Source organism: Ptychodera flava, unplaced genomic scaffold (genome assembly GCF_041260155.1).
Source record: "Ptychodera flava strain L36383 unplaced genomic scaffold, AS_Pfla_20210202 Scaffold_67__1_contigs__length_642179_pilon, whole genome shotgun sequence".
Classification (NCBI taxonomy): domain Eukaryota; kingdom Metazoa; phylum Hemichordata; class Enteropneusta; family Ptychoderidae; genus Ptychodera; species Ptychodera flava.
The window spans coordinates 428947-436881 of record NW_027248389.1 but is presented as its reverse complement, the minus strand read 5'-3'; the positions used below and the strand labels follow the sequence as shown (position 1 = coordinate 436881).

Genomic DNA, 7935 nt, shown 5'->3' with positions numbered 1-7935 from the left:
ACCCCCCTCCCCAACCATACCTGCATTTGTACCTACCTGTTTTATACTAGCAGGAGATTACCATACACTTCACATCTTCATTTGTTTAAGGGACAGTAGCTGTAACTTATGATGTTGTTCTTTTAACTTTTGTGTGTTGAGGTAACTTTTCACTTTACTCACTTGGCAAAATAGGCAAAAATCAAGACACATAACAGTATAAAAATACTGCATAAAATGAAGTTACAGCTACTGCCTTTTAAACCGACTACTCACAGATGCAAACAAAAAAAAAAAAAAAAAAAAACAACATATCTTCACGATAATACCCCATTGTTTATTTTGATATGTAAAACAATGATGTTGGTACACTAGGCTGGACCACTAAGAAATTAAAATAAAATCAAAATTCAATAATCTAATGAGGTTCATGTGAAAAACATCAGAACACGTCTAAAAGTCTGCATTTGATTTTTCACATTATCCAAAGTTGTTTTCGATGCCATCCTAATGTTTCGATCTTGTTCTGAAACTTCACATTGAATGTTCCTGTTGATCCATTGGTCTGTTCAGCTTCATGGCCTTTGCCCATACACTGAGAATAAAAATGATAAATAACAGACAAGGATATTATTATGTGTGCAAAGTGAAATTGCTTGTATTTTGTCGACTACCCTTATCATATATTAATACAAAAATTCACTGAAAAGAGCATTCATGTGCTTGTAAGAAATTATTATAATTAATATAAAATAATTTACCTAATGATACAAACTCATGACATATCCATACATTATGTTTATTGTGATTACCAAATATTTGCTTTTCAGCCTCATTTTCACTATTTACTTGTGACACACCACTCCAAACTACAACTATTGACCAGCGGTGATTGGGTTTCAGCACATCTCAAACAGAAGAAATGTAAATGGAAAACTGTCTCATAAAATGTTTTAAAAACAAAAAGTATCCCTTTATTATAGCGCAGTGCACGGTTACAGGTTTGTTAACTAAATATAGCTGTACGCGGCGCGATATCGGACATGCAGCTTGAAATGCAGACAAATTTTGTCCGCAATGTTGCATACATTGCTGTTTTTGAAGCTTGTACTGTGAATCGTGAATATGCCTATTGGTATTCATTGTTACACTAGCAGTTTGCCCACTGAGTTGTATTTTCGTCGTTCTTGCATGCGTAATTTTCAAAAGCGTAATCTAAAAATGCGGACGAATATTTATTCTTGCATATTAATGAGAGAACAGTGACGTAAACTGTGAACGGCCCTACCAAAATTAGGTCTCAGTTTAAATAATAAAAGATATGAGTATCTGTTGTATATCATCAATCCGGTCAAAATTTTGAATCAATGAATAAAAATAACAGATAATAGCCCGGCTCTATCCGTTACTACAACTCTCCTACTTGTAATTAACGCACAGAGACAGACAGTGTGGAGTAACACTTCACTGTTTGTATTAAACCATCGTACCAACCACGGCCCCTCCTTTGTGGAGGGACCGTGTACCAACCTCCATGATTAACTATATTATTTTTGCCAATACCGTACGTTCATTTGGCATACTTGAACAGGGTTCGCCAAGAACAACATCAATATAGCACGACCAAAGACAGTGAAAACTGCGAAAATTATAGAGACAACTCGTGGTATTGAAAATTACTTACCGAATTTTTAAACGATCTGTAGCTCTTCGATCAAACTATGGGTGTGTCCGTGACCGTTGTTCTTCGGGACGATATCGCGGTCTCAGAATCGGTCATCCAAGGGCCATCAACGCATCGCAAACGCTGTTTGTTGGTTTTAAATTCATAGCTAACCTTTACGTACCCTGAATGATAATGTCCTACGGTAATTTTACGCTAAACTGTACAAAAATCAGAGCGAAAAAACGGCGACGATATACTCCTCGCTCAAACGTCCTAACGGTCTACCAGTGCATATCAGATTTAATTTGCCGCTCAGGATTTGACCCATGACCTTTTGGCAATCTGACCAATCATAAAGAAATCTTCACATGATAGACAACAATCTGACCAATCATAAAGAAGTCTTCACATGATCTATGACATCATCAGGCGTGATTCTAGAGTTCCGGGTTCAAAGTCTGTTCAGACCCACGCACTGTCTCCCTGCTTCAGCAAGCAGCTTGATCGAGCTCAGATGCATGCGAGCTAGCTAGCTGTGATATCGCAGCGGTACTTGTGGCGTGTATCGAACGCGCTCGGGTCATTGAGGTCATCGCCAGGGACTGTGGCGATGACATTAATGACCCGAGCGCGTTCGATACACGACACAAGTACCGCTGCGATATCACAGCTACATGCGAGCTTGCGTTTGAAAACCAAAACGACACAAATACATGGGAATAACCTCTCTAGATCAACACAAAACACTACAAAAACGGCTCCGACATAGCAGTCTCGTGACTTACAAACTTTGCCTGACGATGACTTTCATCGCGCACGTCCGTATTTTGAAGCCCACAGCTATTCGCCCCGCTCACCACAGCCCTGCAAAGACCGTACCCGTACGTAGGGTCGGTGACTTCAAATCCATTTTGGGACTTGATGTAAAAAGCCAAGTTACTGCCGAAATTCAACATTCTTGGGCCAAAGTCGTATCCCAGCCTACCTCAGCTACTCGATCGCTTCCAAAAATGGCAGTCTTTTATTCACTTTTCGTAAATAACCGTTGATGTCGGCAACTCTCTCGCTAGCCCTGCGTAGGCTGTGTGTTGTAGCTGTACACGTCAAGTCCCAAAATGGATTTGAAGTCACCGACCCTACGTACGGGTCTTTGCAGGGCTGTGGTGAGCGGGGCGATTAGCTGTAGCGGAACACACAGCATCGTACGCAGGGCTATACCGTACGTACCTCCATGCCGCACGTACACTTTCAAGACCTACTCCGTACTTGCAGTTCATTTAAAACCCGCGTGTGAAAAGGGGGTAAGAAAACACAAAAGAACAAGATATACGTTATTTTTGAGTTGCAGTTCTTTGAAAGACTAGTCTTTTCAAGGGAGATATGCACGTGAAATAAGTTCATCATACGTCGATATATGGTTCGCCAGAGTTCATATTTTGCAAAGCCTTTTTTTCTGTAGAAACAGTAACGCTGTCAGTGAGAATCAATCATTTGCAAAACGTATATAAGAAGTCAGTGATTGATTTATTGCACCGATCAAAGTCAAATGGTAGTTTTTCACACAATTTGTTGAAAATCAAAGGTTTCCTGCTGTGCCAGCTGTAGTGTCACTGTCAATAGATATCTCATCTAAGAATGCGTGACCAAGTGGAGTGTCAACTCAATGTTGTGGCTTATAGTGAGCAATATCTTGCTCAAACTGTGTTTATTTAAATATTTTAGCATATCTGCCACAAAAGATTTGACTGATTGTCTTTGTGTGCCTGTTAAGTGCCTCTAGTGGCACATATCGGCACATAATGAAAAAAAGTTCTGGCAGCCTTTTTTGTGTGTAGCTTATAAGCCGCAAGACAGTGGGACATATGCCACAAAAAAAATTTCGTAAGGGTGTGTACTGTGTCTGTGTGTCGTCTGCTCCACGCACATCGTGTTGCTCGGTCACGCACAGAATTGCAACATCTAAGTCACTTACTGTGACCAACTCTTTTGGGTTGAAGCAGTGGCCGACTGGTTTTGTGTGAGGCCTATCAGCTAGGCGATGTTGCCGTGAGTGTGTGGGGTTCGAATCCCGTTTGGGTTATAGTAAAAATTTGGATTTCTTTAACCTGAGTGGACAGTATTGCTGGTGGATATTTACTGTCCCCGTCTGTCTGATAGCTCAGTAAAAAGCTTCGTGCTTTTCTGATTACTATATGTGTGTACTGTGTCTGTGTGTGTGTGTACTGTGTCTGTGTGTCGTCTGCTCCACGCACACTGTGTTGCTCGGTCGCGCACAGAATTGCAACATCTAAGTCGGTTACTGTGACCAACTCTTTTGGGTTGGAAGCAGTGGCCGACTGGTTTTGTGTGAGGCCTATCAGCTAGGCGATGTTGCCGTGAGTGTGTGGGGGTTCGAATCCCGTTTGGGTTATAGTAAAAATTTAGATTTCAGCTCAATCGGTGTTTTAAGTTTGAGAAGAAGATTTTTAATGATTAAATTGGTATTTTTCAAAATCCAATATGGCGGCCAAATCACGTGACTGATCCAAACGTCTTTTGCAAACTTAAAAGGATCACTCTTAGGATGACATGAGCAAAATTTCAGCTCAATCGATGTTTTAGTTCTGGAGAAGAAAGATTTGAAGATTAAATTGGTATTTTTCAAAAATCCAATATGGCGGCCAAATCACGTGACCGATCCAAATGTCTTTTGCAAACTTGAAAGAGATCACTCTAAGGAAGACATGTGTAAAATTTCAGCCTAATCAGTGTTTTGATTCTGGAGAGAAGATTTTTGAAGATTAAATTGCGATTTTAGCAAAATCCAATATGGCGGCCAAATCACGTGACCAATCCAAATGTCTTTCGCAAACTTGAAAGAAATAACTCTAAGGATGATATGAGCATAATTTCAGCTCAATCGGTGTTTTGGTTCTAGAGAAGAAGATTTTTGAAGATTAAATTGGTATTTTTCGAAAATCCAATATGGCGGCCAAATCAAGTGACCAATCCAAATGTCTTTTGCAAACTTGAAAGAAATAACTCTGAGGAAGACATGTGTAAAATATCAGCCTTATCAGTGTTTTGGTTCTAGAGAAGAATATTTTGAAGATTAAATTGGATTATCGCAAAATTCAAGATTGCGGCCAAACAACGTGACAAATCAAAATGTCTTTCGCAATCTTTAAAGAGATCACTGTAAGGATGACATGAGTAAACTTTCAGCTCAATCAGTGTTTTGGTTCTGGAGAAGAAAATTCAATATGGCAGCCAAAGTCACGTGACCGCACGCAATTTTTTTTTGCAAAATCTGATAACCTTAGGTCATACTTGCTATATGAAAAAATTCAAATTGACCAGACCCCTGGATCACTTGAAGAAGCAGTTTTTAGGTTTTTGGAAAATCCAATATGGCCGCCAGGTCACGTGACCAATCGAAATTTGTATACCAAGGTGCACGAGACCTCATAGGTACCTATTAGCCCTGCAAGTTTTAGAAGTTTGCGGTAAGCGGTGATTGAGTTCTAGGTCGACAAAAAAGAGCGGAAGAACCAGGAGAAGAAGAAGAAGAATATTGAACTCCTATAAAACCAATAGGGGCCCAGCCGGTACGCTTGGGCCCCTAAATAAATAAACAAACAAGATATGCCTGTAAAACCCGTCCCAGCTGAGCGATGATGTCACAAGCATGTTGCAAATGTATTCTGGGTAATGAAGGTAAAATTTGTTTATAGCATGTTCTATGGTAGTAATACCGGAAATAGAGAAAGAAAGAAAGAAAGAAGGAAAGTGAGGAAAAAGTAACGGTTCCAGAGCTGGTCTCTGGAACTAACTAGCCTCTAACATAAGGCTTGAGAAGTCGAATAGTTGATCATTCTCGTCTGAAGATCACAATAACGTGAAACACATAGTGTAATAAGATTTTAGTTTCTACTTGAAACCACCTGTATTATATATATATATATATATATATATATATATATATATATATATATATATATATATATATATATATATATATATATATATATATATATATATATATATATATTTTAGTTTCTGCTTAAAATAACCTATATTATGATATACATATATATATATATATATATATATATATATATATATATATATATATATATATATATATATATATATATATATATATATATATATATATATATATATATATATATAATATATGTATGTGTGTGTGTGTATGTGTGTACATATACCGGGTATGAACATACATATCTCAAGCATACATATTGCTGTTCTTTACTATTATTGTGTTGTATTAATTCATAACTTCACAAAATATATATATATATATATATATATAATATATATATATATATATATATATATATATATATATATATATATATATATATATATATATATATATATATATAATATATATAATATGTGTTTGTGTGTGTGTGTATGTGTGTACATATACCGGGTATGAACATACATATCTCAAGCATACATATTGCTGTTCTTTACTATTATTGTGTTGTATTAATTCATAACTTCACAAAATGCTTCGGTACATGTCAACAAAATTGAGTAGCCCCCTTCTTGTTCTCCACTTTTGAGCAACCCCCCCTGTAGCTTTCGAGTTTTTGAGTGACCCCCCCCCCTCAGATTCCTCCGACCCCCCAGGCCATAAATAATGAAGGCTCCCTTAAATCTGACCAAGAATAATAGTCTGATTTTTGGATAGCACGTCGCCATGTAGAAATTTCTTAACACTACTGTACTGACGATTGGTACCAGACAATGACTAGTACAAATCACAGGTTTTGCAGCATTGCTCGGATAGTCCATAGACCGTAGAGTGGGGTTCTCTACAGTCTATGGATGGTCATTCAAAGGGTCAGGATTGAAGCGTAAGGCCGAAGGCTATTCTTTGCATTACTACTGAGGTTAGGCCTTCAAGCCTCAGGAGCATCATTATTTATGGCCTTGAGGTCGGAGGAATCTGAGCAGGGTTCACTCAAATAATTGAAAGCTATATGTATACCTACAGGGGCTCAAAATGACGAGAGGAAGAGGGGGGGGGGGGCACTCAATTTTGGGAAATGTACTGAAGCATTTAGTGCAGTTATGAAAATGTACGGTACAAAAATAGTAGAAAAGAATGAAAAATAATAATCATAAAACGGTACAATTTTATAACAACATTGTACAATTTAATACCAAGTATATGGACTATCATTACTAAATGAGTGATTTTTCAGTATTTTCTGATGAAAAATTGGAACACTTGCCTGATCAATCATGAAAAACATCTACTTTTATATTCCAAAGGACACAGAGTAGTTGGGAGAAAGTGTAAAGAAAGCAATTTCTACAAAGTATATAAATCAGTGAGTGCCTTGATAACAAACGCATCTTTTATTGCAAGAACATAATTCGTCATAATCCACAGATATCTGAGCAATAAAGAATCCTTTTATCTTTCAACCAAATGTTAATTTAATCTCTGCATTTAATTTACATAATCTTTGTCTTGTTTTTTTTTCCTCTGTCGTCTTTTACACAACTTTTGGCAGTCTCTTGATAAACACAATATTGCAGAAAAAAAGTTTTGAGTTTTAATACTCTAAATGAACAAGTCATTGACAATGACATTGACAAGTCATTGACAATGATATATTTTAGTTTCTGCTTGAAACAACCTGTATTATGATATTATGATATACATATATATATATATTATATATATATATATATATATATATATATTATATATATATATATATATATATATATATAATATGTGTTTGTGTGTGTGTGTATGTGTGTACATATACCGGGTATGAACATACATATCTCAAGCATACATATTGCTGTTCTTTACTATTATTGTGTTGTATTAATTCATAACTTCACAAAATGCTTCGGTACATGTCAACAAAATTGAGTAGCCCCCTTCTTGTTCTCCACTTTTGAGCAACCCCCCCTGTAGCTTCGAGTTTTTGAGTGACCCCCCCCCTCAGATTCCTCCGACCCCCCAGGCCATAAATAATGAAGGCTCCCTTAAATCTGACCAAGAATAATAGTCTGATTTTGGATAGCACGTCGCCATGTAGAAATTTCTTAACACTACTGTACTGACGATTGGTACCAGACAATGACTAGTACAAATCACAGGTTTTGCAGCATTGCTCGGATAGTCCATAGACCGTAGAGTGGGGTTCTCTACAGTCTATGGATGGTCATTCAAAGGGTCAGGATTGAAGCGTAAGGCCGAAGGCTATTCTTTGCATTACTACTGAGGTTAGGCCTTCAAGCCTCAGGAAGCA

At 37.3% G+C, this 7935-nt stretch overlaps 1 long non-coding RNA gene across 1 annotated transcript; it reads right to left on the bottom strand.

The window, feature by feature from the left end:
* Positions 1-295: 295 nt before the first annotated feature.
* LOC139128765 (uncharacterized) lies at positions 296-2114 on the bottom strand. Its single transcript, XR_011551400.1, has 2 exons — positions 1664-2114; positions 296-574 (listed from the first exon to the last, which is right to left on the bottom strand). It is a non-coding gene; the product is annotated as an uncharacterized lncRNA (long non-coding RNA).
* Positions 2115-7935: the final 5821 nt, after the last annotated feature.